The sequence below is a fragment of the Pan paniscus genome, chromosome 3, assembly GCF_029289425.2.
Source record: "Pan paniscus chromosome 3, NHGRI_mPanPan1-v2.0_pri, whole genome shotgun sequence".
NCBI lineage: Eukaryota > Metazoa > Chordata > Mammalia > Primates > Hominidae > Pan > Pan paniscus.
Window position 1 is genome coordinate 103,493,663 of NC_073252.2, and position 14,395 is coordinate 103,508,057.

The 14,395-nt window shown below is 39.4% G+C and overlaps 1 protein-coding gene and 1 non-coding gene across 5 annotated transcripts in view; one reads left to right on the plus strand and one right to left on the minus strand.

Moving 5' to 3' along the window:
• PPA2 (inorganic pyrophosphatase 2) overlaps positions 1-14,395 on the minus strand; it is a 104,029-nt gene that overhangs the window by 36,341 nt on the left and 53,293 nt on the right. The window lies entirely within an intron of this gene.
• LOC112439630 (U6 spliceosomal RNA) lies at positions 915-1,017 on the plus strand. Its single transcript, XR_003027888.3, has one exon. It is a non-coding gene; the product is annotated as a U6 spliceosomal RNA (small nuclear RNA).

The following is a 14,395-nucleotide window of genomic DNA, read 5'->3' on the forward strand; positions in this document are numbered from 1 at the left end:
ACGAACATATGGAAATCCAAGATGAGGAACAGAAACTATAAAACTTCAACAAAAAAAAAAGAACCAAAAGGAGGATATGAAATGAAAAATCAGATAGATTTAACAGCAGAACGTGGATATGGCAGGAAAAAAACAAAAAAACAGGGAAGCAGAAGATAGATTAACAGAAATTATCCAGTCTAAATAACAGTAAGGAAAAAAAAAGATGAAATAGACTGGAAGCGTGTTAGTGATTTGTAAGACAATAAAAAGTAGTCCAAAATATGTGTATTTAGTCTCAGAACGCAGGTGAGAAAACAGAGCCCCCCCAAAAGTGAAATAATAATGGCAAACAATTTCCCAAATATGATGAAAAAATATGAACTTACAGATCCACAAAGCTCAGTATATCCTAAGCAGAATAAATACAAACAAAAGGAAACCTTAGCTTATCAAAGAAAAAAAAATTTCTGAAATCCAAAGATAAGGAGAAAATCTTTAAAGCAGTCTGAGAAAAAATAATACACTATACACTAGTAACAAGGTTTACATGAAGGATTAGTTCCAGGACTACCACCTGCTCCCCCAAAATCCATGCATATGAAAGTCTCACAGTAGCCCTGCAGAAACCAGCTATATGAAAAGTAGACCCTCATTATACTGGGTTTTGCAACCTGAGAATATTGTTATTTTCAATCCACATTTGGTTGAAAGAAATCCATGTATAAGTGGACCTGTACAGTTCAAACCCATGTTGTTCAGGGGTCAACTGTATATGAGGTAACAATACAAATGGCTGTTCACCATTCATTAGAAGCAATGGGGGCTGATAGAAAATGGAACATCAATATAAAGCTTAAAAAACCCTATAACTTTAAATTTGACACCAAGGAAAATTGTATTTCTAAAACAGAGGCAAAAAAAGATTATTTTAGATAAATAGCACATACATATACTAAAATTGGAATGATACAGAGAAGATTAGCATGGCCCCTGCGCAAGGATGACACGCAAATTCGTGAAGCGTTCCATATTAAAAAAAAAAAAAAGAAAAGAAAATTCGCCACCAGCAGGAGTGCACTACAAGCATATGTGAAAGTCCTTGAACTGAAAGAGAATGACACCAGGTGGAAACTAAGATCTACAGATCTTCAGGAAGAAACAAAATACATGGGTATGAAAATGGCAAATATGTGGGCAAATGTAAAAGACACATGTACACAGGCAAATGTATTTCTCTTACTTTCTTTAAAAAACATTTTGTTATTTAAGACAATCTGTAACAAAGTATAAAGAATGAATACATGTTCTGACAGCAACTGGATACATTGCTAGTAGAATACAAAATGGTAGAGCCACTCTGGTAAACAATTTGACAGTTTCTTACAATGTTAAACATATAATTACCATCTTACTCAGCAAAACTATTCCTGAGAATTTCCCCACTGGAAATGAAAACATGTTCACATGAAGACTTGTAATTCACTGTTCAGAGCAACTTTATTCACATTAGCCGAAAACTGGAAACCCAAATTTCCAACAGTAATGTGAATGGATAAACTGTGGTATATCTAAAAAATGGAAGACCGTTCAATAATAAATTAGGAAGAACCTGATACATGCAACAATATCCATGAATCTCCAAAACATTAGGCAAGAGAAAAAAGTCATACACCCAGCCATGTGAATAATCATTGATGCCAGAGTCCATTGATAGGTAATTCTAGAAAAGGCAAACTATTGTGACAGAAAGTAAATCAGTGTTTGCTAATGGCCTATGGTAGGAGGAAGGGATTGACTGCACAGGGGTATGTGGGAATTTGGGGGTGATGGAAATGTTTTGTATTATGAATGTGATAGTTGCTAGAAGACTATATAGTTATCAAAACTCACTGAATTGGATACTTAAAATGGGGTGAATTTGACTGGATGTAATTTATACCTCAAAGTGGGCTAAAAAATATAAAAGAGAGAGAGAGTCCCAGCCCGGAAAGAGTTCATAATCTAGATAGGCGGGTAGATAAGGAAACAAACAAATTATAAATCTGTGAAATCAAAGACATTTCACAGAATCAAACAAAACAGTGTGGGAGTGAAAAAAGTGGCAATTAACCAACTGCCTTTGCCTTGCAGAGTCAAAGAGAATTCACTGAGAGATGATATTTAAACGGGTTCTCAAAAGATAAAACCACTAAGGTGCAAAACTACCTGGTATATATAAGAAAGGGTGAAAAACTCAGTGTGTTAAGAACTTTGGATAAACAGTGTGCATGGCTAGGGAAAAAAAGCATTTTACTAAGTTAGAGAGTCTGGATTTTTCTGTAAGCTCTGAGGAGTCAAAACCTTTTTTTAAATACGTTTTCTTTAAAATAAAATAAGTCTGGTAAACAGTGTGGGAGACACATTTTTGTGTCAGGAGGCTAACTAGAGAAATGTTAACATTGATTCAATGGAAAAGTAAGATATGATAGTTTAACACAAAAGGAAGAAGGAGGGAATGGACTGAAAGATATTTGAGGTCAAACTGAGGGAATCTGGTGACAAACTGTGGTACCAACTTAATAAGAAAGATCACTGAAGAACAAGATGACAAAGTTTAGAATGTATATATGACTAAAACACAACTGCAATAGTTAAAAATGGCAAAATTCCAAGTACAAATGAATGCTTTCTCCCTTTAAAATAAGTTAAAACACACCTATTTAAGATATTTTCAGACTGTGCTAAAAGATATACAAGATATAAAAGATAAACAAGAATACCTGAATAAATGGGAAACATATATCAACAACTGATGTAAAAATTAATGTTTTAAAGATACCAAAAATCCTTGACAATTAGGATTCTAAAATCTGTACACAAGAATAAAGGCAGTCACTTCCAAAATGGCCAAATAGGAACAGCTCTGGTCTGCAGCTCCCAGAGACATTGACGCAAAAGATGGGTGATATCTGCATTTCAAACTGAGGTACGTGGTTCATCTCATTGGGACTGGTTGGACACTGGTTACAGCCCATGGAGGGTGAGCAGAAGCAGGGCAGGGCATTGCCTCACCCAGGAAGCACAAGGGGTCGGGGATTTCCCTTTCCTAGGCAAGGGAAGCCATGACAGACTGTACCTGGAGGAACTGTACACTACCACGCAAATATGCGCTTTTCCCACAGTCTTCACAACTGGCAGACCTTCTGTGTCTGGCTCAGTGGGTCCCACGCCCACGGAGCCTTGTTCACTGCTAGCGCAGCAGTCTAAGATCGGCCTGTGAGATGGCAGCCTGGTGGGGGGAGGGGCATCCACCATTGCTGAGGCTTGAGTAGGTAAACAAAGCGGCCTGGAAGCTCGAACTGGGCGGACCTCAGTGCCCCTCTGCAAGGCCTACAGCCTCCACCTCTGTGGGCAGGGCATAGCTGAACAAAAGGCAGCAGAAACTTCTGCAGACTTAAATGTCCCTGTGTGATAGCTCTGAAGAAGGCAGTGGTTCTCCCAGCACAGCGTTCGAACTCTGAGAACAGACAGACTGCCTTCTCAAGTGGGTCCCTGACCCCCATGTAGCCGGACTGGCAGACACCTCCCAGTAGGGGCCAACAGACACCTCATACAGGCGGGTGCCCCTCTGGGACAAAGCTTCCAGAGGAAGGATCAGGCAGCAATATTTGCCGTTCTGCAGCCTCCGCTGGTGATACCCAGGCGAATAGGGTCTGGAGTGAGCCTCCAGCAAATTCCAACAAACATGCAGCTGAGGGGCCTGTTAGAAGGAAAACTAACTAACAGAAAGGAATAGCATCAACATCAACAAAAAAGGACATCCACACCAAAACCCCATCTGTAGCTCACCAACATCAAAGACCAAAGGTAGATAAAACCACAAAGATGGGGAGAAAACAGAATAGAAAAGCTGAAAAATCAAAAAACCAGAGCACCTCTCCTCTTCCAAAGAATCGCAGCTCCTCGCCAGCAATGGAACAAAGCTGGATGGAGAATGAGTTTGATGAGTGGACAGAAGTAGGCTTCAGAAGGTCAGTAATAACAAACTTCTCCGAGCTTAAGGAACATGTTCTAACCCATCGCAAAGAAGCTAAAAACCTTGAAAAAGGTTACACAAATGGCTAACTAGAATAAACAGTGTAGAGAACACCTTAAATGACCTGATGGAGCTGACAACCACAGCACAAGAACTTCATGACGCATGCACAAGCTTCAACAGCCAATTTGATGAAGTGGAAGAAAGGATATCAGTGACTGAAGATCAAATTAATGAAATAAAGCGAGAAGACAAGATTAGAGAAAAAAGGGTGAAAAGAAATGAATAAAGCCTCCAAGAAATATGGGACTATGTGAAAAGACCAAATCTATGTTTGATTAGTGTACCTGACAGTGACGAGGAGAATGGAACCAAATTAGAAAACACTGTACAGGATATTATCCAGAAGAACTTCCCCAACCTAGCAAGGCAGGCCAACATTCAAATTCAGGAAATACAGAGAACACCACAAAGATACTCCTCGAGAAGAGCAACCCCAACACACATAACTGTCAGATTCACCAAGGTTGAAATGAAGGAAAAAATGTTAAGGGCAGCCAGAGAGAAAGGTCAGGTTACCCACAAAGGGAAGCTCATCAGACTAACAGCTGATCACTCTGCAGAAACCCTACAAGCCAGAAGAGAGTGGGGGCCAATATTCAACAATCTTAAAGAAAAGAATTTTCAACCCAGAATTTCATATCAAGCCAAACTAAGCTTCATAAGTGAAGGAGAAACAAAATCCTTTACAGACAAGCAAATGCTGAGAGATTTTGTCACCACCAGGCCTGCCTTACAAGAGCTCCTGAAGGAAGCACTAAACATGGAAAGGAACAACCGGTACCAGCCACTGCAAAAACATGCCAAATGGTAAAGACCATCAACACTATGAAGAAACAGCATAAATTAATGGGCAAAATAACCAGCTAATATCATAACGACAGGACTAAATTCACACATAACAATATTAACCTTAAATGTAAATGGGTTAAATGCCCCAATTAAAAGACACAGACTGGCAAATTGGATAAAGAGTCAAGACCCATCAGTGTGCTGTATTCAGAAGATGCATCTCACGTGCAGAGACACACTTTGCTCAAAATAAAGGATGGAGGAAGACCAAGCAAATGGAAAGCAAAAAAAAAGCAAGGTTTGCAATCCTAGTCTCTGATAAAAAAAGACCTTAAACCAACACAGATCAAAAGAGACAAAGAAGGCCATTACATAACAGTAAACGAATCAATTCAACAAGAAGAGCTAACTATCCTAAATATATATGCACCCAGTACAGGAGCACCCAGATTCATAAAGCAAGTACTTAGAGACCTACAAAGAGGTCTCAAAATAATAAGAGCTATTTATGACAAACCCACAGCCAATATCATACTGAATGGGCAAAAACTGGAAGCATTCCCCTGGAAAATCAGCACAAGACAAGGATGTCCTCTCTCACCACTCCTATTCAACATAGTGTTGGAAGTTCCAGCCAGGACAATCAGGGAACAGAATGAAATAAAGGGTATTCGATAAGGAAAAGAGGAAGTCAAATTGTCCCTGTTTGCAGATGACATGATTGTATATTTAGAAAACCCCATCATCTCAGCCCAAAATCTCCTTAAGCTGACAAGCAACTTTAGCAAAGTCTCAGGATACAAAATCAATGTGCAAAAATCATGAGCATTCCTATACACCAATAACAGACAAACACAGAGCCAAATCATGAGTGAACTCCCATTCACAATTGCTACAAAGAGAATAAAATACCTAGGAATCCAACTTACAAGGGATGTGAAGGACCTCTTCAAGGAGAACTATAAACCACTGCTCAACAAAATAAAAGAAGCCACAAACAAATGGAAAAACATTCCATGCTCATGGATAGGAAGAATCAGTATTGTGAAAATGGCCATACTACCCAAGGTAATTTATAGATTGAGTGACATGCCGATCAAGCTACCAATGACTTTCTTCACAGAATTGGAAAAAAAGCTACTTTAAAGTTCATATGGAATCAAAAAAGAGCCTGCATAGCCAAGGCAATCCTAAGCAAAAAGAACAAAGCTGGAGGCATCATGCTACCTGACTTCAAACTATACTACAAGGCTACAGTAACCAAAACAGCATGGTACTGGTACCAAAACAGAGATATAGACCAATGGAACAGAACAGAGGCCTCAGAAATAACACCAAACATCTACAACCATCTGATCCTTGAAAAACCTGACAAAAACAAGCAATGGGGAAAGGATCCCCTATTTAATAAATGGTGCTGGGAAAACTGGCTAGCCATATGTAGAAAGCTGAAACTGGATCCCTTCCGTACACCTTATACAAAAATTAATTCAAGATGGATTAAAGACTTAAATGTAAGACCTAAAGCCATAAAAACCCTAGAAGAAAACCTAGGCAATACCATTCAGGACATAGGCATGGGCAAAGACTTCATGACTAAAACACAAAAGCAATGGCAATAGAAGCCAAAATTGACAAATGAGATCTAATTAAACTAAAGAGCTTCTGCACAGCAAAAGAAACTATTGTCAGAGTGAAGAGGCAACCTAGAGAATGGGAGAAAATTTTCGCAATCTACCCATCTGACAAAGGGCTAATATCCAGAATCTACAAAGAACTTAAATAAATTTACAAGAAAAAAAACAACCCCATCAAAAAATAAGCAAAGGATATGAACAGACACTTCTCAAAAAAAGACATGTATGCAGCCAACAGACACATGAAAACATGCTCATCATCACCAGTCATCAGAGAAATGCAATTCAAAACCACAATGAGATATCATCTCACACCAGTTAGAATGGTGATCATTAAAAAGTCAGGAAACAACAGATGCTGGAGAGGATGTGGAGAAATAGGAACACTTTTACACTGTTGGTGGGAGTGTAAATTAGTTCAACCATTGCAGAAGACAGTGTGGCGATTCCTCAAGGATCTAGAACCGGAAATACCATTTGACCCAGAGATCCCATTACTGGGTATATACCCAAAGGATTATAAATCATGCTACTATAAAGACACATGCACACGTATGTTTATTGCGGTACTATTCACAATAGCAAAGACTTGGAACTAACCCAAATGTCCATCAATGATAGACTGGATTAAGAAAATGTGGCACATATACACCATGGAATACTATGCAGCCATAAAAAGGGTGAGTTCATGTCCTTTGCAAGGTCATGGATGAAGCTGGAAACCATCATTCTGAGCAAACTATCACAGGGACAGAAAACCAAACACCACTCATAGGTGGGAGTTGAACAATGAGAACACATGGACACACGCTGGGGAGCATCACACACCAGGGCCTGTTGGGGGGTGGGGGGCTGGGGGAGGGATAGTATTAGGAGAAATACCTAATGTAAATGACGAGTTGATGGGTGCAGCAAACCAGCATGGCACATGTATACCTATGTAACAAACCTGTACTTTGTGCACATGTACCCTAGAACTTAAAGTATAAAAAGAAAAAAAAGAATAAAGGCATAAGAAACATCAAGTTTGAAAAAGTAGAACAAAAGGTGGAAGATTAGTCTCATATATGCCTTATTACAAGACTTCATAATTAAAATAACATGACGCTGGCACAGGATTCTATCACTGACACCATATAGAATCCAGAAACAGACTCCTGTATAATGAAATGTGTAAGAAAGACATTCCAAAACAGGAGGAAGAAAATGACTTTTTCTGTTCAGCAGTGTTAGAAAAATTGTATACACAGACAAAATAAATTCCACATAAATTCAAGACTCGATTGTAAAGATAATAAAATACAAGAGTGAAAAGAAAATAAAAACATCTTTCTGACCAAGAGGTAAGAAATCTTTAAACAGGAATCAAAACACTAAAGTGATGTATTAAAAAAGACTGATAAAATGGAATACATCAAAATTTAAAACCTCTGTAAGCCAAAAGTCAATATAGCATCTCTGCAAATAGAAAGATAATGTTTGCAACCTAAATAATAAAGGGTTAATACCCAAAAACTCTGGTATACCAAAAGAATGTCAACCCCAATAGAAAAAGGGCAAACAGTTTACATACTCAATTCACAGAAGAGAAGATACAAATAAGCCAATAGAAATACAAGAAAGATGTTCCAAGCCAGTAGTAAGCAGACAAATAAAGAATTAAAACAAGATAATCATCTTTTATGTATCAGATTTGCAAAAAAATAATAAACTATTATTTAGGAAGCATTTACTCTCATACACTGATGATACAATCACTGCAAAAGGCAATTTGATAATATCTAGTAAAATTTTGAAATACTTTAAACCTATGGCTCAGTAATAGTGCCACAGGATTCTTCAGCTGTCGCTTTTCCAGCTGGAAACCTCTGTGGCCAGTGGCGCCTTTTCCCGAGTTTTGCTCGGCCCGCTGGGCTCCTTCCACCCACTCGGCCTGGCAGGCTGCGCTCCGCTCGTGCTAAGCCTGGATCCCACGCATGCCAAGGGCAAGCCAGGCATGGAGTGGCAAAGGGCAGGCAACTCTGGGCACCAGCACAGGCACCGGCTCCCTGCGAGGCTGCAGCTGGACCAGGCAAACCCCGCAAGTGGCTTCCACTGGAGGCTCCAGGAAACACGGTGGCACTTAGAAGCTTGGAGGCACCAAGAAGTGCAGAGCCCCAAAGAGGGTGTCACAGCCCTGGCTCAGGGAGCCATTAGGTCTGGGATCCCTGAAGGGGCCCAGCTCTTCTCTTCTCCTTGTTGCCTGCAATGTGGCGAGCAGGATCAGGAGGTGGCATGTTTCAGCCTTGTTTGCCTTAGGGTTCTTTCAGTTTCGCCATTTGGGTGTTCCCGAGTGCTTCTCCCGTACAGAAGAATGAGGTACCTGGGCAAATGGAGGGTGAGCAAGGCAAGGTGCTTTACTGACAGTACAGCTCTCAGAAGATCAGAAGTGGGTAGCTCCTATCCACAGGCAGGTCATCCCATTGAGCCTGAGGCCCACTGAGACTGCAGCCCTCAGCAGAGAGGACACCCAGAGTGGGTAGCTCCTATCGCAGGCAGGTTGTCCCGTCCTCCCGAGTCTGGTTAAATCCAAGGTTTTTATAGGCTCAGGAGGGAGGAAGTGTGTGCTGCTTGGCCCATGGGCAGCCATGGTTAGGCCCAGAAAACGCACCATAGGTTCTCACTCCAGGCCACAGATTTCACCCAGAACAGACAGCCTGGTCCCCAGGCTTCAGGCCATCCCTGGCTTTAAGGTGGGGCTTCACTGTGGACCCACCTCTTTCCGCCCAGGAGCCTGTCTGCCTCCCGCTATCTATACATCATCCACTGTACCCAGGCTGTTTGTGCCAAGGGGCACCTACAGGCCTGCACCAAGCCACCCTCAGCACCTCTTTGGCCTCCCTCCCATGCTCGTCAGCGCCAAAAGTCCAGAGGGGGCCGAGGTGGCAGGGGGCTGGTGTGTCAGTGCCACTATGAGTGAGGGCACACCTGGCTGGGTTGCAACAGCACCCAGGCTCGGCCTCGACTTCACTCCAAAATCAGAGTGGGGAGAGGCCAGGCAGCAGCAGTAGCAGGCACTTCCGAGCCTGCAGAGGTGGGTGGGGGCTTCTCAGGCCCCCGAGAGTGCAGGGATGCCCAGGTCCACAGCTGTGGCTGGGTGGCTGCAGCTGTGTCCCGGAGGGTGGTGATCCCACCCTGCCAACTCGGAAGGGGGTGGGGCTCCCACCTGTTCCTGGCTCCCGTAGCTCGGTGGAGTGTGCAGCCCTGGCTGTGCCTCCCCAGCTGCAGCCAGTCTTTGCAGCGGCTGCTCCAGACGGGCCACTGCTGCCAACAATAGTATGTCATTTAAACTTCACAACTTGTAAATGAGGTATTATTTATCTCTTTATTGCAAATTAGTAAACTAGGACTCTAAAAGGTTAAGTAATTTGCTCAAGATCTCAAAGGGAATCAATATATTAGCTTTAAAAATGGAGTGACAGGTGTGTGTGAGGCAAATATCAAAGTTAATTAGGTAATTACATCTTAAGACCTTCTTCTAACTGAATAAATATCAAAATTGTTACCAATTATTCTACATCCAGGACTAGAATGTCCAACCAGCAGAAAAGAATTGATTAACGGAATGGTTCTCAATTTGAAGGAAATCTATCAGAATCACCCAGGGAGCTTTATCAAACTATATAAATTCACATCTCTAAACATTCCATCTGCTTTCACAAATTGAGGGCTACATATACTTCCACAAATATTAGGACGAAAAAACATTAAAATGCTGCTTTACCTGGATTATCTCCACCCAACCATAACACAAAGTGAAGAAAGCATACAATCGGCTGAGAATTTTTTATTTTTAGATAAAAACCAGTGACATAAAAGTAATACCCTATCTCTTTGTCCTTATTATATAAAACGGGAAAAAAGACACCAGGATATGGCCTTATGCTAAAATTTTGTCCAAAGGGGAGGAAAAAAGAAAAATGAAAAAGGAGTTTCCATTTTACTAAAGGAAGTGATGTTGATTCATTTGCACAACACTCTCATCCCAGTACTATAAATGTTGCTCCCACAGAACTAAACATGTGCACAACTAGTACCCTCCAAAGAAACTCTGTGGGAAGCAAGAACATGTGTTTTTAATGACTTATAAACATTCACAAGAAACAAGTTTCATTTAATAACATTCATTGTAGTTTCTGTATCACAAATAGAGGTCCCTGCAAAGAGAACTGATTTTCTTAATAATTTATGCTTACTCAGAATCTCTAAAAGATTTTCATGTTTCCAAACTGTTCTGCATATCTACGTTTAACATTCATGGGCTAATGAAGAGTATCTTTCATTGTTCTTGCCCTTTCCTTCTCCATTCTCCTTTTCATAAATTGTACTCTTACCAAGACAAAACCTGTACTAAAAATGTGTATTAACATCATGAAAAAATAATGGAATTAACACGTCAAAGTGAGTATTACCAAACAAGGTAATTCTACATAGAGACTATATACACTGTAGCAGAAAAACCTCTCAGAAAAGACTTAGATTTTTCTCAAAATATAGACATTCATTACCAGTTTACAAGTAATTTCACATGACCAGTAAAATGAAAACCATACAGCTGCCTTGTATGTGGAAGGAATTCAAATATTTCTAATCTAATTTTGATTTGAAGCATATAACAAAGTGGCTAAATGCACAGGTCTCGGGTCAGACTGACCTCCATTGAACTTCCAGCTTCATCACTTAACAGTTACCCTAAAGCACTTAAAAATGTGCCAATGTCCCCAAGAAATCGTCTAATCCTTTAATTTAAACTGGGTTTCCCATAGCACTAACTTTGAAGATAATTTAGGTCTTTCTACTAACAGAAGACAACAAGCTAAAAATAATAGATTAAAAATATTTCCTATAACAAAAATTTAGAGATGGGAAAAACCCTAGGGATCTTTTACTGATCAGAAGATCCACTCTACAATTTTAAGAAATAAAGAAACAAAGGCTTTGAGAGGTTATGACTTTTCCGAGGTCAGATAATTAATAAACAAAAAGAGGATTTTAGAATTTAGGCCTCCCCCATACTTCACCATATCATGGGAATGACTGAAACCAAAAAAAAAAAAAAAAAAAAAAACTGTAAGAGGTCAAGGTTCAAAAAAGAGACAGCAGGTTCTCAGTAACTTAATTCCATCTTAATTATAATTTTTTAACTCGATTTGTCCTTGTTCCTCAACTGCCTCCTCCTACCACCCATCCCTACATACCTACACCTATTAATGAAATAAGAGGAATATGATCAAAAGAGCTAACTTTTCACTGGAATCTCTATCATTGTCCCACTGATGCCTAAATTACTTAAGAGCAAATGGTCAGCACTCTTAGAAAGCAACAAGGTCCAAGGCCACAAATACAGCTGACTAACCTGGCATTTTTCAGAAGAGTGATGTAATGGAGCAATGAAGAACATGGCTTCTGGAGCCAGACTGGAGTGGAATGACTGGCCATATGATTTAGGCTAGTTACTAACCATGCCCCATGCCCCTTCCACCCGGTGCCTCAGTTTCTCTATCCTTAAAAAAAGAGAATAACTTATCTTCATTGAAGTTGTGTGAAGATTAAACATATTCCAAAAGAAGCACTTAGCATAGTTTCTTCTTAGGCATATTGCAATTGTTTGACAAATGTTAGAGCTCTTAGGTTGATGATGCTGATATGCAAGCCCCTTTCCAAGCCAGTACATTCTGCTGTCTTCTAACACACACAAATTGAACTCTATTCTTTCTGGTTACAAAACATGAATATTTTCCCTTAAGATCACTATGCTATTCTTTTTATTCCCCTAAATGACAGTATTAAGTTGTGTTTTAGGAAGAAAGGAAATCAAACACTACATTAATTTGCTTATTTTTAAATAATAATTACAGAAGCACTGGAAGTGTTTACTTAGCAAATGAACATTTAAGCCAAATAGATTGTGTCTCAACATATTTATTTTTGCCTTGAAAGAGAGTAGTAGTTTTTATTTTTAAATTTCTCTAAATATAAGCTGAAATTCTACATATATAAAAGACATACCTTAATAATTTTAGGACAAGTGTGATGCCGGCCTATGAAAATGTCAGAACGGTCTCATTTTAAATAATTGCTCATATAATTTATTCATCCACAATGTATCTATATCAATATAACTATTCTGATTTCAATTGTTTTAAATCTTTCATTTTTAAAAACTATAAAATCACTGCACAGGTAAACAGTTATTGCAGCACAACAGACAATAGTTTTCATTTATTTAAAGACCAAACAAAAGAAATCTTCATTGCTCTGCAAGTTGAAATAGCATCTAGGCCTAAATTAGCTCCTCGTGACATTAGTTCTCCTGACATAAGGTCCTTAGGCATCAGTGGCAGTTCTGAAGAGGCACAAACATGTTTGGTGAGTATCTGAAGCTGTACATTATAGAAGGTGGTTAATTTAACCACGAGAAAAATTACACATGCCCTAGCATTTCAATCTTCTTAAAAAGCTCTAAACTTGGTTATTTCATAACCAAAGCTATTATTCGCACTGGCCAAGGTATTTTCTAGTAACAATTTAGGTGTCCTGGGAGTCTTATTAACTCTTTCAGGCCATTAGGGTACCAATAAGAGCATTAGGGCATGAAACCTAATTACAGGGCATAAAATGGTCTTAGTGCTCTGTTTTTTTGTTTTGTTTTGTTTTATGTATACTTTAAGTTTTAGGGTACATGTGCACAATGTGCAGGTTGGTTACATATGTATACATGTGCCATGTTGGTGTGCTGCACCCATTAACTCGTCATTTAACATTAGGTATATCTCCTAATGCTATTCCTCCCCCCTCCCCCTACCCCACAACAGGCCCTGGTGTGTGATGTTTCCCATTCTGTGTCCATGTATTCTCATTGTTCAACTCCCACCTATGAGTGAGAACATGTGGTGTTTGGCTTTTTGTTAATGAGCCTGCTGAAGTGACCAATTTTGTATCAAGGAATACAAGGAGTTTCATTTCAAATGTTATTTGGACATTTTTTAGACTTTTACAGTGGCTACTCCATTTTTAGAAGGTGAAACTAGAAGACTTAAAACAGTAATGTTAAAATTACAGAACTATAACAAGAAAAACTTTTTTTACTAATTGAAAAATGTTCTCTGATGCAATGGCTAGTTTAAGTTCAGTCATCATAGGTAAAAACTGTAAGTATTAAAACAGAGACATATAGTCTACCAAAGTCTGTACATATGTTAATTAGGATCAAAAAAGTTATTTCATTTTATTTATATCACAAAAAAATAAAAGTTATTGTATTTGTTCACAAATTAAAACAACCCCAAAATGTCTTTGAAGAATCACAACTTAAATGTGTCTATATGAATAGAGTAAAAAGAAAATACACATACATAAGGACATACTATGAACTAAAACGAGCTTCATTTTCAAAAAAGAAAAACTTTGACAAACCATGCCAAATAACAGCTTCTTTTTCTTTCTTGTTTTTTTTTTGTTTGTTTGTTTTTTGTTTTTTGGGATGGAGTTTCGCTCTTGTTGCCTAGGCTGGAGTGCAATGGCGTGTTCTTGGCTCACCACAACCTCCGCCTCCTGGGTTCAAGCGATTCTCTTGCCTCAGCCTCCCATATAGCTGGGATTACAGGCATGTGCCACCACACCCAGCTAATTTTGTATTTTTAGAAGAGATGGGGTTTCTCTACATGGGTCAGGCTGGTCTCGAACTTCTGACCTCAGGTGATCTGCCTGCCTTGGCCTCTTTTTCTAAAGATAGTAGAAACTAATAGGATGGATATAATTTTTATTATTTATTTATTTATAGAAACGAAGTCACACTACGTTGCTCAGGCTGGTCTCACCTCCTGCACTCAAGTGACCTTCCTGTCTCAGCTTCCCAAAGTGCTGGGTT